Here is a 15,069-nt window from a genome sequence, read left to right on the forward strand (position 1 = left end):
GGAGCTTGCACATTTTGTTAGCACTTTTAGGATTGACAAAAACCTTCTAGTTGCATCATATACAACTCTTGTTTAATAAATCCATTAAGGAATGCAATTTTGTTTATCCATTTGCCAGATTTCATAAAATGCGGCAATTACTAACATGATTCGGACAGACTCAAGCATAGATACGAGTGAGAAGCTCTCATCGTAGTCAACACCTTAAACTTGTCAAAAACCTTTTGCGACAATTCTAGCTTTGTAGATAGTAACACTACTATCAGCGTACGTCTTCCTCTTGAAGATCCATTTATTCTCAATTGCTTGCCGATCATCGGGCAAGTCAACCAAAGTCCAAACTTTGTTCTCATACATGGATCATATCTCAGATTTCACGGCCTCAAACCATTTCGCGGAATCTGGGCTCACCATCGCTTCTTCATAGTTCGTAGGTTCGTCATGGTCAAGTAGCATGACCTCTAGAACAGGATTATCGTACCACTCTGGTGCGGATCTTATTCTGGTTTACTTACGAGATTCGGTAGTAACTTGATCTGAAGTTACATGATCATCATCATTAGCTTCCTCACTAATTGGTGTAGTAGTCACAGGAACAGATTTCTGTGATGAACTATTTTCCAATAAGGGAGAAGGTACAATTACCTTATCAAGTTTTCTATTTTCCTCCCACTCACTTCTTTCGAGAGAAACTCCTTCTCTAGAAAGGATCCATCTTTAGCAACGAATGTCTTGCCTTCGGATCTGTGATAGAAGGTGTACCCAACTGTCTCCTTTGGGTATCCTATGAAGACATATTTCTCCGATTTGAGTTTGAGCTTATCGAGATAAAACTTTTTCACATAAGCATCGCAACTCCAAACTTTAAGAAACGACAGCTTAGGTTTCTTGCCAAACCATAGTTCATATTGTGTTGTCTCAGTGGACTTAGATGGTGCCCTATTTAACGTGAATGCAGCTGTCTCTAATGCATCACCCCAAAACGATAGTGTTAGATCGGTAAGAGACATCATAGATCGTACTATATCCACTAAAGTACGGTTACGATGTTCTGACACACCATTACACTGTGGTGTTCCAGGTGGCGTGAGTAGCGAAACTATTCCACATTGTTTTAATTGAAGGCCAAACTCGTAACTCAAATATTTTACCTCTGCGATCATATCGTAGAAACTTTTATTTTTTTGTCACGATGATTTTCCACTTCACTCTGAAATTCTTTGAACTTCTCAAATGTTTCAGACTTATGTTTCATCAAGTAGATAACCCCATATCTGCTCAAATCATTTGTGAAGGTCAGAAAATAATGATACCTGCTGCAAGCCTTAATATTCATCGGACCACATACATCAGTATGTATGATTTCCAACAAATCTGTTGCTTGCTTCATTGTTCCGGAGAACGGCATTTTAGTCATCTTGCCCATAAGGCATGGTTCGCAAGCATCAAGTGATTCCAAAAGCCCATCAGCATGGAGTTTCTTCATGCGCTTTAGACCAATATGACTTAAACGGCAGTGCCACAAATAAGTTGCACTATCATTATTAACTTTGCATCTTTTGGTTTCAATATTATGAATATGTGTATCACTACGATCGAGATCCAACGAACTATTTTCATTGGGTGTGTAACCATATAAGGTTTTATACATGTAAACAGAACAACAATTTATTCTCTTACTTAAATGAATAACCGTATTACAAAAAACATGATCAAATCATATTCATGCTCAACGTAAACACCAAATAACACTTATTTAGGTTCAACACTAATCCTGAATTTATAGGGAGTGTGCGATGATGATCATATCAATCTTGGAACCACTTCCAACACACATCGTCACTTCACCCTTAACTAGTCTCTGTTTATTCTGCAACTCCCGTTTCGAGTTACTAATCTTAGCAACTGAACTAGGATCAAATACTGAGGGGTTGCTATAAACACTAGTAAAGTACACATCAATAAGATGTATATCAAATATACTTATGTTCACTTTGCCATCCTTCTTATCTGCCAATCACTTGGGGTAGTTTCGCTTCCAGTGTCCAGTTCCTTTGCAGTAGAAGCACTTAGTCTTAGGCTTAGGATCAGACTTGGGCTTCTTCACTTGAGCAGCAACTTGCTTGCTGTTCTTTTTGAAGTTCCCCTTCTTCCCTCTGCCCTTTTCTTGAAACTAGTGGTCTTGTCTACCATCAACACTTGATGTTTTTCTTGATTTCTACCTTCATCGATCTCATCATCATGAAAAGCTCGGGAGTCGTTTTCGTCATCCCTTGCATACTATAGTTCATCACGAAGTTCTACTAACTTGGTGATGGTGACTAGAGAATTCTGTCAATCACTATTTTATCTGGAAGATTAACTCCCACTTGATTCAAGCGATTGTAGTACCCAGACAATCTGAGCACATGCTCACTAGTTGAGCGATTCTCCTCCATCTTTTAGCTATAGAACTTGTTGGAGACTTCATATCTCTCAACTCGGGTATTTGCTTGAAATATTAACTTCAACTCCTGGAACATCTCATATGGTCCATGACATTCAAAACGTCTTTGAAGTCCCGATTCTAAGCCATTAAGCATGGTGCACTAAACTATCAAGTAGTCATCATATTGAGCTATCCAAACGTTCATAACGTCTGCATCTGCTCCTGCAATAGGTCCGTCACCTAGCGGTGCATCAAGGACATAATTCTTCTGTGCAGCAATGAGGATAAACCTCAGATCACGGATCCAATCCGCATCATTGCTACTAACATCTTTCAACACAATTTTCTCTAGGAACATATCAAAATAAACACAGGGAAGCAACAACGCGAGTTATTGATCTACAACATAATTTGCAAAATACTACCAGGACTAAGTTCATGATAAATTTAAATTCAATTAATCATATTACTTAAGAACTCCCACTTAGATAGACATCCCTCTAATCCTCTAAGTGATCACGTGATCCAAATCAACTAAACCATGTCCGATCATCACGTGAGATGGAGTAGTTTTCAATGGTGAACATCGTTATGTTGATCATATCTACTATATGATTCACGCTCGACCTTTCGGTCTCCGTGTTCCGAGGCCATATCTGCATATGCTAGGCTCGTCAAGTTTAACCTGAGTATTCTGCGTGTGCAAAACTGGCTTGCACCCGTTGTAGATGGACGTAGAGCTTATCACACCCGATCATCACGTGGTGTATGGGCACGACGAACTTTGGCAACGGTGCATACTCAGGGAGAATACTTCTTGATAATTTAGTGAGAGATCATCTTATGATGCTACCGTCAATCAAAGCAAGATAAGATGCATAAAAAGATAAACATCACATGCAATCAATATAAGTGATATGATATGGCCATCATCATCGTGTGCTTGTGATCTCCATCTCCGAAGCACCGTCATGATCACCATCGTCACCGGCGCGACACCTTGATCTCCATCGTAGCATCGTTGTCATCTCGCCAATCTTATGCTTCCACGACTATTGCTACCGCTTAGTGATAAAGTAAAGCATTGCATCATGATTGCATTGCATATAATAAAGCAACAACCATATGGCTCCTGCCAGTTGCCGATAACTCGGTTACAAAACATGATCATCTCATACAATAAAATTTAGCATCATGTGTTGACCATATCACATCACAACATGCCCTGCAAAAACTAGTTAGACGTCCTCTACTTTGTTGTTGCAAGTTTTACGTGGCTGCTACGGGCTTAAGCAAGAACCAATCTCACCTACGCATCAAAACCACAACGATAGTTTGTCAAATAGACTCCGTTTTAACCTTCGCAAGGACCGGGCGTAGCCACACTCGGTTCAACTAAAGTTGGAGAGACAGTCGCCCGCAAGCCACCTGTGTGCAAAGCACGTCGGGGGAACCGGTCTCGCGTAAGCGTACGCGTAATGTTGGTCCGGGTTGTCTCGTCCAACAATACCGCCGAACCAAAGTATGACATGCTGGTAGGCAGTATGACTTGTATCGCCCACAACTCACTTGTGTTCTACTCGTGCATATAACATCAAACAATAAAACCTAGGCTCTGATACCACTGTTGGGGAACGCAGTAATTTCAAAAAAATTCCTACGCACACGCAAGATCATGGTGATGCATAGCAATGAGAGGGGAGAGTGTTGTCTACGTACCCACACAGACCGACTGTGGAAGCATTGACGCAACGTAGAGGAAGTAGTCGTACGTCTTCCCGATCCGACCGATCCAAGCACCGTTACTCCGGCACCTCCGAGTTCTTAGCACACGTACAGCTCGATGACGCTCCCCGGGCTCCGATCCAGCAAAGCTTCGGGGATGAGTTTCGTCAGCACAATGGCGTGGTGACGATGATGATGTTCTACCGACGCAGGGCTTCGCCTAAGCACTGCAATGATATGACCGAGGTGGAATATGGTGGAATGGGGCACCGCACACGGCTAAGGAACGATCACGAAGATCAACTTGTGTGTCTATGGGGTGCCCTCTGCCCCTGTATATAAAGGATGGAGGAGGAGGAGGCCGGCCAAGGCTAGGCGCGGCCAGGATGTGGAGTCCTACTAGGACTCCAAGTCCTAGTAGGAGTCCACCAAGAGGGGAGGAAGGGAGAAGGAAGTGGAGGAGAAGGAAAGGTGGCCGGCCCCCTTTTCCCTAGTCCAATTCGGACTAGAGGGGAAGGGGGGCGCAGCAGGCCCTTTCTCCTCTTCCCACTAAAGCCCATCAAGGCCCAATACTTCTCCCGGCGAATTCCCGTAACTCTCCGGTACTCCAAAAAATACCCGAATCACTCGGAACATTTCCGATGTCCGAATATAGTCGTCCAATATATCGATCTTTACGTCTCGACCATTTCGAGACTCCTCGTCATGTCCCGGATCTCATCCGGGACTCCGAACTCCTTCGGTACATCAAAACTCATAAACTCATAATATAACTGTCATCGAAACCTTAAGCGTGCGGACCCTACGGATTCGAGAACAATGTAGACATGACCGAGACACGTCTCTAGTCAATAACCAATAGCGGGACCTGGATGCCCATATTGGCTCCTACATATTCTACGAAGATCTTTATCGGTCAAACCGCATAACAACATACGTTGTTCCCTTTGTCATCGGTATGTTACTTGCCCGAGATTCGATCGTCGGTATCCAATACCTAGTTCAATCTCGTTACCGGCAAGTCTCTTTACTTGTTCTGTAATACATCATCTCGCAACTAACTCATTAGTTGCATTGCTTGCAACGCTTAAGTGATGTGCATTACCGAGAGGGCCCAGAGATACCTCTCCGATAATCGGAGTGAGAAATCCTAATCTCGAAATACGTCAACCCAACATGTACCTTTGGAGACACCTGTAGAGCACCTTTATAATCACCCAGTTACGTTGTGACGTTTGGTAGCACACAAAGTGTTCCTCCGGCACACGGGAGTTACATAATCTCATAGTCATAGGAACATGTATAAGTCACGAAGAAAGCAATAGCAACATACTAAACCATCGGGTGCTAAGCTAATGGAATGGGTCATGTCAATCAGATCATTCATCTAATGATGTGATCCCGTTAATCAAATAACAACTCTTTGTCCATGGTTAGGAAACATAACCATCTTTGATTAACGAGCTAGTCAAGTAGAGGTATACTAGTGACACTCTGTTTGTCTATGTATTCACACATGTATTATGTTTCCGGTTAATACAATTCTAGCATGAATAATAAACATTTATCATGAAATAAGGAAATAAATAATAACTTTATTATTGCCTCTAGGGCATATTGCCTTCAAAAAGTTTCCAAAGAAAAACATAAGGGGGCCATCATCATCTTGCTTCTTTGATCTCCATCTCCAAAGTACTGTCATGATCTATATCGTCACCGGCATGACACCATGATCTCCATCATCTTGATCTATATCAATGTGTCGTCACGTGGTCGTCTCGCCAACACTTGCTCTTGAAACTATTGCTATCGCATAGCGATAAAGTAAAGCAATTATTGGGCGCTTGCATCTTATGCAATAGACAGACAACCATAAGGCTTTTGCCAGTTGCCGATAACTTCAACAAAACATGATCATCTTATACAACAACTTATAACTCATCACGTTTTGACCATATCACATCACAACATGCCCTGCAAAAACAAGTTAGACGTCCTCTACTTTGTTGTGGCAAATTTTACGTGGCTGCTATGGGCTTAAGCAAGAACCAATCTCACCTACGCATCAAAACTACAACGATAGTTTGTCAAATAGACTTCGTTTTAACCTTCGCAAGGACCGGGCATAGCCACACTTGGTTCAACTAAAGTTGGAGAAACAATCACCCGCAAGCCACCTTTGTGCAAAGCACGTCGGGAGAACCGGTCTCGCGTAAGCGTACGCGTAATGTCGATCCGGGCCGCTTCATCCAACAATACCGCCGAACCAAAGTATGACATGCTGGTAGGCAGTATGACTTATATCACCCACAACTCACTTGTGTTCTACTCGTGCATATAACATCAAACCATAAAACCTAGGCTCGGATGCCACTGAAGGGGAACGTAGTAATTTCAAAAAATTTCCTACGCACACGCAAGATCATAGTGATACATAGCAATGAGGGGGAGAGTCTGATCTACGTACCCTTGTAGACCGACTGCGGAAGCGTTGACACAACGTAGAGGAAGTAGTCGCACATCTTCCCGATCCGACCGATCCAAGCACCGTTACTCCGGCACCTCCGAGTTCTTAGCACACGTACAGCTCGATGACGATCCCCGGGCTCCGATCCAGCAAAGCTTCGGGGAGGAGTTCCGTCAGCACGACGGCATGGTGACGATCTTGATGTTCTACCGCCGCAGGGCTTCGCCTAAGAACTGCAACGATATAATCGAGGTGGAATATGGTGGCAGGGGGCACCGCACACGGCTAAGGAACGATCTCAATGATCAACTTGTGTGTCTATGGGGTGCCCCCTGCCTCGGTATATAAAGGATGGAGGAGGAGGAGGCCGGCCAAGGCTATCGGTGCGGCCAGGATGGGAGTCCTACTAGGACTCCAAGTCCTAGTAGGAGTCCATCAAGAGGGGAGGAAGGGAGAAGGAAGTGGAGGAGTAGGAAAGGTGGCCGGCCCCCTTTTCCCTAGTCCAATTCGGACTATAGGGGAGGGGGGGGGGCGCAGCAGCCTTTTTCCTCTTCCCACTAAAGCCCATCAAGGCCCATTACTTCTCCCGTAACTACCCGGTACTCCGAAAAATACCGGAATCACTCGGAACCTTTCCGATGTCCGAATATAGTCGTCCAATATATCGATCTTTACGTCTCGACCATTTCGAGACTCCTTGTCATGTCCCCGATCTCATCCGGGACTCCGAACTCCTTCGGTACACCAAAACTCATAAACTCATAATATAACTGTCATCGAAACCTTAAGCGTGCGGACCCTACGGTTCGAGAACAATGTAGACATGACCGAGACACGTCTCCAGTCAATAACCAATAGCGGGACCTGGATGCCCATATTGGCTCCCACATATTCTACGAAGATCTTTTATCGGTTAGACCGCATAACAACATACGTTGTTCCCTTTGTCATCGGTATGTTACTTGCCCGAGATTCAATCGTCGGTATCCCAATACCTAGTTCAATCTCGTTATCGGCAAGTCTCTTTACTCGTTCCGTAATACATCATCTCACAACTAACATATTAGGTGCAATGCTTGCAAGGCGTAGGTGATGTGCATTACCGAGAGGGCCCAGAGATACCTCTCCGACAATCGGAGTGACAAATCCTAATCTCGAAATACGCCAACCCAACATCTACCTTTGGAGACACCTGTAATGCTCCTTTATAATCACCCATTTACGTTGTGACGTTTGGTAGCACCCAAAGTGTTCCTCCGGCAAATGGAAGTTGCATAATCTCATAGTCATAGGAACATGTATAAGTCATGAAGAAAGCAATAGCAACATACTAAATGATCGGGTGCTAAGCTAATGGAATGGGTCACGTCAATCAGATCATTCAACTAATGATGTGACCTCGTTAATCAAATAACAACTCTTTTGTCCATGGTTAGGAAACATAACCATCTTTGATTAACGAGCTAGTTAAGTAGAGGCATACTAGTGACACTCTGTTTGTCTATGTATTCACACATATATTATGTTTCCGGTTAATACAATTCTAGCATGAATAATAAACATTTATCATGATATAAGGAAATAAATAATAACTTTATTATTGCCTCTAGGGCATATTTCCTTCACTGCCGTGGTCGGGCTTTGAGTCTTACTCAACTTCACACCTTGTAATACAGGCAAGAACTCTTTCTTTGGCTGCTCCATTTTGAACTACTTCAAAATCTTGTCAAGGTATGTACTCATTGAAAAAACTTATCAAGCGTCTTGATCTATCTCTATAGATCTTGATGCTCAATATGTAAGCAGCTTCACCAAAGTCTTTCTGTGAAAAAACTCCTTTCAAACACTCCTTTATGCTTTACAGAATAATTCTACATTATTTCCGATCAACAATATGTCATTCACATATACTTATCAGAAATGCTGTAGTGCTCCCACTCACTTTCTTGTAAATACAGACTTCACCGCAAGTCTGTATAAAACTATATGCTTTGATCAACTCATCAAAGCGTATATTCCAACTCCGAGATGCTTGCACCAGTCCACAGATGGATTTTTGGAGCTTGCACATTTTGTTAGCACTTTTAGGATTGACAAAAACCTTCTAGTTGCATCATATACAACTCTTCTTTAATAAATTCATTAAGGAATGCAGTTTTGTTTATCCATTTGCCAGATTTCATAAAATGCGGCAATTACTAACATGATTCGGACAGACTCAAGCATAGATACGAGTGAGAAGCTCTCATCGTAGTCAACACCTTGAACTTGTCGAAAACCTTTTGCGTCAATTCTAGCTTTGTAGATAGTAACACTACTATCAGCGTCCGTCTTCCTCTTGAAGATCCATTTATTCTCAATTGCTTGCCGATCATCGGGCAAGTCAACCAAAGTCCAAACTTTGTTCTCATACATGGATCACATTGTACTCACGAGGCAAGTGTCCATTGCGATCTTTCATTTTCTGGAATCGTATCATAATTTGATCATCGGGGATACTTTTGAATATCCTTTTCTCGCAATAGCACACCATTAAATCATTGAGCCAATCGTCTGATATCTTATTGCGCAAATCAGTTTTAATGATCTTCATTGCTGAAAGTATTCACTCAACCGAGGAAATTGCCACTGGAAGAATCAATGTCAACTCGATGAGGCGATATACCAATTGGATAGTTCTGTGTTTTGTTGTTTGAACCATCAACCGAGCAAGGGTGGAAACATCCGAACATCCATCGAATTCATCACTTCTCCTAATATTGGTAAGGAATGTAGGAAGTTGAGTTCTTAGCAACAACCGTTCAGCTTGTGTAAAATCCTCAGCATAAATTTCAGCAAGTCGAATAAGTTTTTCAATATTAAACATTGAGAAGTTGTTTGTTGGAGTAAGGCAAGACATGCAATCCACTAACTCGGTGTTAACTTCATTGAATCGGTGATTCATCTCGGTGAGAGTTGCATCAAGAGCAACATTGAATATGCTAACCTTGAAATAATGATGTCGAGTCACCTTTTTCTTGCTGCGAACAGATTGCCCCTTAGCTCCTACAAGATCATCCATATTTGGCACCTCAATGCCATGTTCCTCACAGAAGTTGTTTGCTTGGTCGCATAATGACTCATACCCATTGTCCCTCATATTTTGCAAAGCTTCTTTCACATCCAAGATCAAACGCATGGCTTCAACAACATCTTGTTTCTTTCTTTGCAAAGCTTGTGATAGCAAATTAGTGATGCTCAACAAGTTTATTAAGAATAGCATGATGAACACAAACTGGAAGCATTCCATCTGTATGATCAAACCTGAAGCTCCACCTTGAGAAGTGTGTTCCCGGGCATCGTCAACCACAATTGCAAGCACATCCACCACTGCATTCCACATTGTGTACATACAAAGCAAGGTTCCAAGATGTGAGCCCCAACGAGTAGCTCCTGGTCTAGCTTGGTTAGTTTCTTGATGTAACCCAGTTCTAGATGATATCTTACAATTTTCCATCATTTCTATCAAGTTGTCTTGATGTTTTGCAAGCAATGCATCCTTCCTTTTGCAAGATGAACCCACCTGAGTCACTATCAAGGGAAGGTAGTTGAAAAAATCAGCAATAACTGGACAACACTGAGCCACTGTGACAACCAGTAACTGTAACTGATGGGCAAAGCAGTGAACAAAGAAAGCATATGGACTCTCATCATGAATTAGCTTTTGCAAACCGTTGAATTCACCTCTCGTATTTGAAGCCCCATCGTAACCCTGTCCACGTAGCCTATTAATAGGCAGGCCATGGTACTCCAACACATGAACCAATGCTTCTTTAATTCCGGCAGATGTACAATTTGTGATGTGCTTAATAGCAGGAAATCTCTCTTGAAGTTCTCCGTGATCATCTAAAAATCTGCACATTTGGGAAGATACAAATTAAAAGATAGAAATGAACAATGACTATGCAAGTTTGGGAAGCTACAAGTTAAAGACAGAAATTCATATGCATTACCTCAAAATTATTGCCATTTCCTCCTTTATTGAGCAATCTCTAGCCTCATCAATAAGTATCGAGAATTTCTTATCTCCAAGCTCATCCTTGATGACTTCGGTTACCTCCAATGCACAACATGTAGCAAGGTCTTTTTGAATATCTAGACATATCATAAGTGCATTGCCTTGCCCCTTATCAAATGCATCTTTCACATCCTTATTCTTGTCCTTATACTAGTCCAAGAACTCCCTGAAATTGCCTTTGTTGGTGGAATTGGAAGATTCATCATGTCCACGAAAAGCTTCCCCTTGAGCTATGAGATACCTTGCACAATCCAATGATGCAGTCAAGCGGATTTCATATTTTATATCAGCCTCTTTATTGTAAACTCGCATTCTGGTAGCCACATTGGCCCTTTGATTGTTGAAATCAACACATAAGCCCACAGCAATGTTGTGGTAACTAGATGGACCACCAACATGTTTCTTAAAATTTCCCAAAGCAGTTTTCCAACGCTTGTAACCATCTACTGTAAATATATCATTGCCAAATCTAGCTGCTTGTGATGGATTCTTGAAAAGAAAACAAGGGAAACAAAAGGCAGCCTCCCTTTTCACACTATATTCCAACCAATCAAACTTATCTAGCCATTGTGGTTGAAAGGATCTCCAAATTTTACCGTCCAATCCCACTTCAAATTTATGCCTGATAGCTTTGTTTCTTTGTTTCAACAAATAAGCTCTCCTCACTTCACTTCGAATTTCAGGGGCATAATCTTCTATTGGTATTCGATCAGCCGGATCACCAAAAATCTGACTTGGATGGAATTAGTTGGTTTGTGCTCTCATTAGTTGGGGGATTGGTACTCTCATTTGCATGGGGAATAGTGCTCTCATCGACATCGGTTGAGGGACTAATGCTCTCATTTGTTGGAGTAGGATGAATTATGTTCTCAATAGGGGCTGGTTGAACAACAACATCATCTGGAGGAGCATTGGGTTTAGAAACAACAAGGGGAGCATTTGAATTGCTTGCAAACTAGCTGTGCAAAGTTTTTTTCTCTTCATTTCTACAAACAAGAATGATGATTAGTACTGGGTTAATCTTATATACACAGCTAGCTATATTGGTTATCTTCTCTAGTACTTGAACAGTTTAACTAACCACTATTAACAGCTAGCTACCATTAGTTCATTAGCATGAATTAGTAGCCAAATAGGAACCCAAATAGCTAGCTACAGAGTATAGAACTACAGACTACAGAATACAACCTTCAGGTTCAGCCGTTCAGGAGCTGTCGAGTAGAGCAGCGAGCAACAGCCGGATGGCGCAGCAGCTCGGATGGCCCAGGCGCCCAGCAACCAACTTTGCCCCCTCCTCTATTCCACGGCCACGTTGGGGAGGGCACGGGTCAGATGGAGATGCAGGCGCCGTTTTGGGGAGGGGAAAGTGACCAGATTAGGGGAGAGCAGTCCGGGCACCGACTTGAGGAGGTGGGCCGGCGGCGGCGCAAAGGAGAGGTCCGGCGACCGGCGGCGGCGCGAAGGAGGGGTCCGGCGACCAGCGGCGAAAAGGAGAGGTCCGGCGACCGGCGGCGGCGCGAAGGAGGGGTCCGGCGACCGGCGGCGGCTAGGGCACCTGCGCAGAAGGGAGCGGCTCGGGTGGGACAAGCGAGCGACTGCACGAGATGGAGGAAGGAGCGTGCGCACGTTTCTCTGCTCTGGGAATTGATGTGCTGGAAAGGACTATTGAGTGGCTGGGCTGGGCCTGGAAGTTTGAAACTAGTACTAAAAAAGATTTGGCATCGATGGAGGGCAGACTCAAGCTTGTTTAAGCCTGCCCAGAAGATCCGCCACTGCTCAACCCTGCAGTTGCCATCGATATGGAGGGACTTCATGGGGAGCTTGGGCATCTTGTGCGGAGGCTTATGCTTGAAATACGACTGCAGCTGGGTGGGTCTCCAGCACAAAGTAGCGCATGTGGATGAAGAAGCGGCCCATCATGCGGCGACCATCCACACCCATCGTAGATCAAAGGCGATGAAGAAGATGACATCTTGTGGACGAGATCGGCGCCTACCAGGACGTATGGCTGGACGAAGACTTCACGACGCCGGGGCGCCGGCACGGCGGGACGGCCGCAGACAGTGGATCCGAGCCAGCGGCAAGCGGCAGCAAGCGGAAGAGAAGAGGAGAGGTATGGGGAGGTCTTGGGGCAAAGGTCACACAGATCCAGACAGAGATCCATGGGCGAAGCAGACGAGGCCGCACGGTGAGGATGAGGCTGGCGGCAGAGAGACGAGGGGAAGGAGGTGTGGTGTGGAGAAAGCGTGACCAAGTCCAACCCGGAAAAGGCGGCCGCCTCCGGTCTCCTCAAGCGTCGGTCCAATCCATCTCGCAACGATGCTGGGCTCCCGCAACGCGGGTGTGGTGTTCGCCTGGCCGCCCCCGATATAGCCTAGTTATACTGTTTGAATGTGATAAGAACATAAATACTTGATCTTGCTTTATTACTATGGATTTCTAAACTAAATATAGTACACTTAGTGGCAAGCTGACTTATTGGTGCACATCATATATATCTGACTTAGTGGCAAGCTGGTATGGCATCTATGAAGTTTTGTCATTCTCAATGTTTTCAGTTCCATTTCAATGTTAAATTGCCAATTCTTCAGGTTTGGGCGCACGTATGCTTTACACATGCATGCTCTTCTATATACGGGGCGGAATAATAATAAATAGTATATAATATGACAGCAAATGAAATTATATCTCACATGACAACAAATTAGCTAGGAGATTTAACCCCCATATATAGTTGATAGGATCCGCTAGCTAGGACTAATACTCAAGCATTACAGGATACACCGCGTTCAGCGGATCCAACATTAGAATGCGACATACATAACCCTTCATCTTTTTCATATCTCCCCTCAAGGCGAATGTATGTATCACCCGTCCCTCACCGGATGCCCCAAGAATTCTTAATTAATCAGAAGTTAATGCTATCGTTCAGCCTTCCATCACTATACCTCTCCTCTGTCCCGTATCTGACTAGCAATACCTAGTGGGAGATATTGGTCTTGTAGGGCTCTCTCAAGAGTCAAGACTTTCCTTTTATTTAATAGTATTTCCTTTCACTCGCTGCTATCAACACCCACCACCACCAATTACCTGCATTAGGGCGGTTTCATTTTAGGGGGGCGCTCATAACCCCCAATATACTAAACCTGGCCAGGTTTATTTTACCTGGATTTTTTTTAACTTTTTTCTATCAGTGAAAAACAGATCAATGGAAACGCGACACCTTATTTACCGGGGGATATGGTAGGGTACAATTTTGGTGGCTTTAGCAGTTTAGGATGAGATATCCAACATACTCTTTGTAGCTCATCGGTTCACGTGCAATTTATGGGTTCGATTTGACTACTATCATCCAGCTTTTTCTCTGGATGATTGCATGCATGTGTTTGTGCATGGTGCATGCAGTGAATTTGACTATGTCTTCTGTACGTGTCTTGGGCTGAAAGGTTTTGCTTGTTCTGGGCGCCGCTCAGGGCCGGTCCTGAGTTTTTTGGGGCCCGGGGCGAACCTAAAACTCGAGGCCCTTAATATACACATCATAGTAACATCAATGAATATACTTATATATAGTGTTACAAATAACATTTAACATTTAAATGCATCCAAAATCAGTATGATTATCCAGTAATTTATACTCTGAAATTACCTTAAAAAAATCTTCTAACACTCCTTGATGCAAAGTCATTTATGATGGGGTCGATGTCAATCTCATCCATTAATTTCTTCTCCATGCATAATGTAGCCAAACCATTTAATCTCTCTTGAGTTATTGTTGATCTCAAATAATTCTTCAATTATTTCAACTTCGAAAAGCTTTTTTTGGCCGATGTGGCCGTCACAGGGACAGTAAATAAGATGCAATAAGCAGATATATTGGTATAACTTCGAAAAGCTTCTTTCGGCCGATGAGTACTTCTCTCATATGCCCGAAAATTTCATCAACAGTAGCAAATTGTGCCTATGCATCTGATGAATTACCGAGCAACTTACTTTGTTCTCGCTGATGTTGGTCTCGACATTTTCTTCTTCCGAATTCCCATTAGTCTGTTGCTCTTCCCGAATGGCAACGATCACCTACTAGTCATCTGGGTTTATCAAAGCAGTGGAAGCACCAATATCACTCTTCTTGAAAAAATTGTGAATATGTGTGCGCTCTGATTGTATCAATTTATCCACTTCCTTCTTCATTTTTCTTTTATGGCTACCGGATGAATTTGTCCAGTTGCTAGACGACATGATTAACACACACAATGCTGAAAACAAAACAGTTTGTTGCATCAATGATCAATCGTTGAACGGTGCCGGCTATGCAACCATAGAATTTATTGTATCAACATTATATGAATATATACCTCGGTTCCTGAATCCTGACGATCGAACTTCAGTGCGTTT

The sequence above is a fragment of the Triticum aestivum genome, chromosome 3A (assembly GCF_018294505.1).
Source record: "Triticum aestivum cultivar Chinese Spring chromosome 3A, IWGSC CS RefSeq v2.1, whole genome shotgun sequence".
Taxonomy (NCBI): Eukaryota; Viridiplantae; Streptophyta; class Magnoliopsida; order Poales; family Poaceae; genus Triticum; species Triticum aestivum.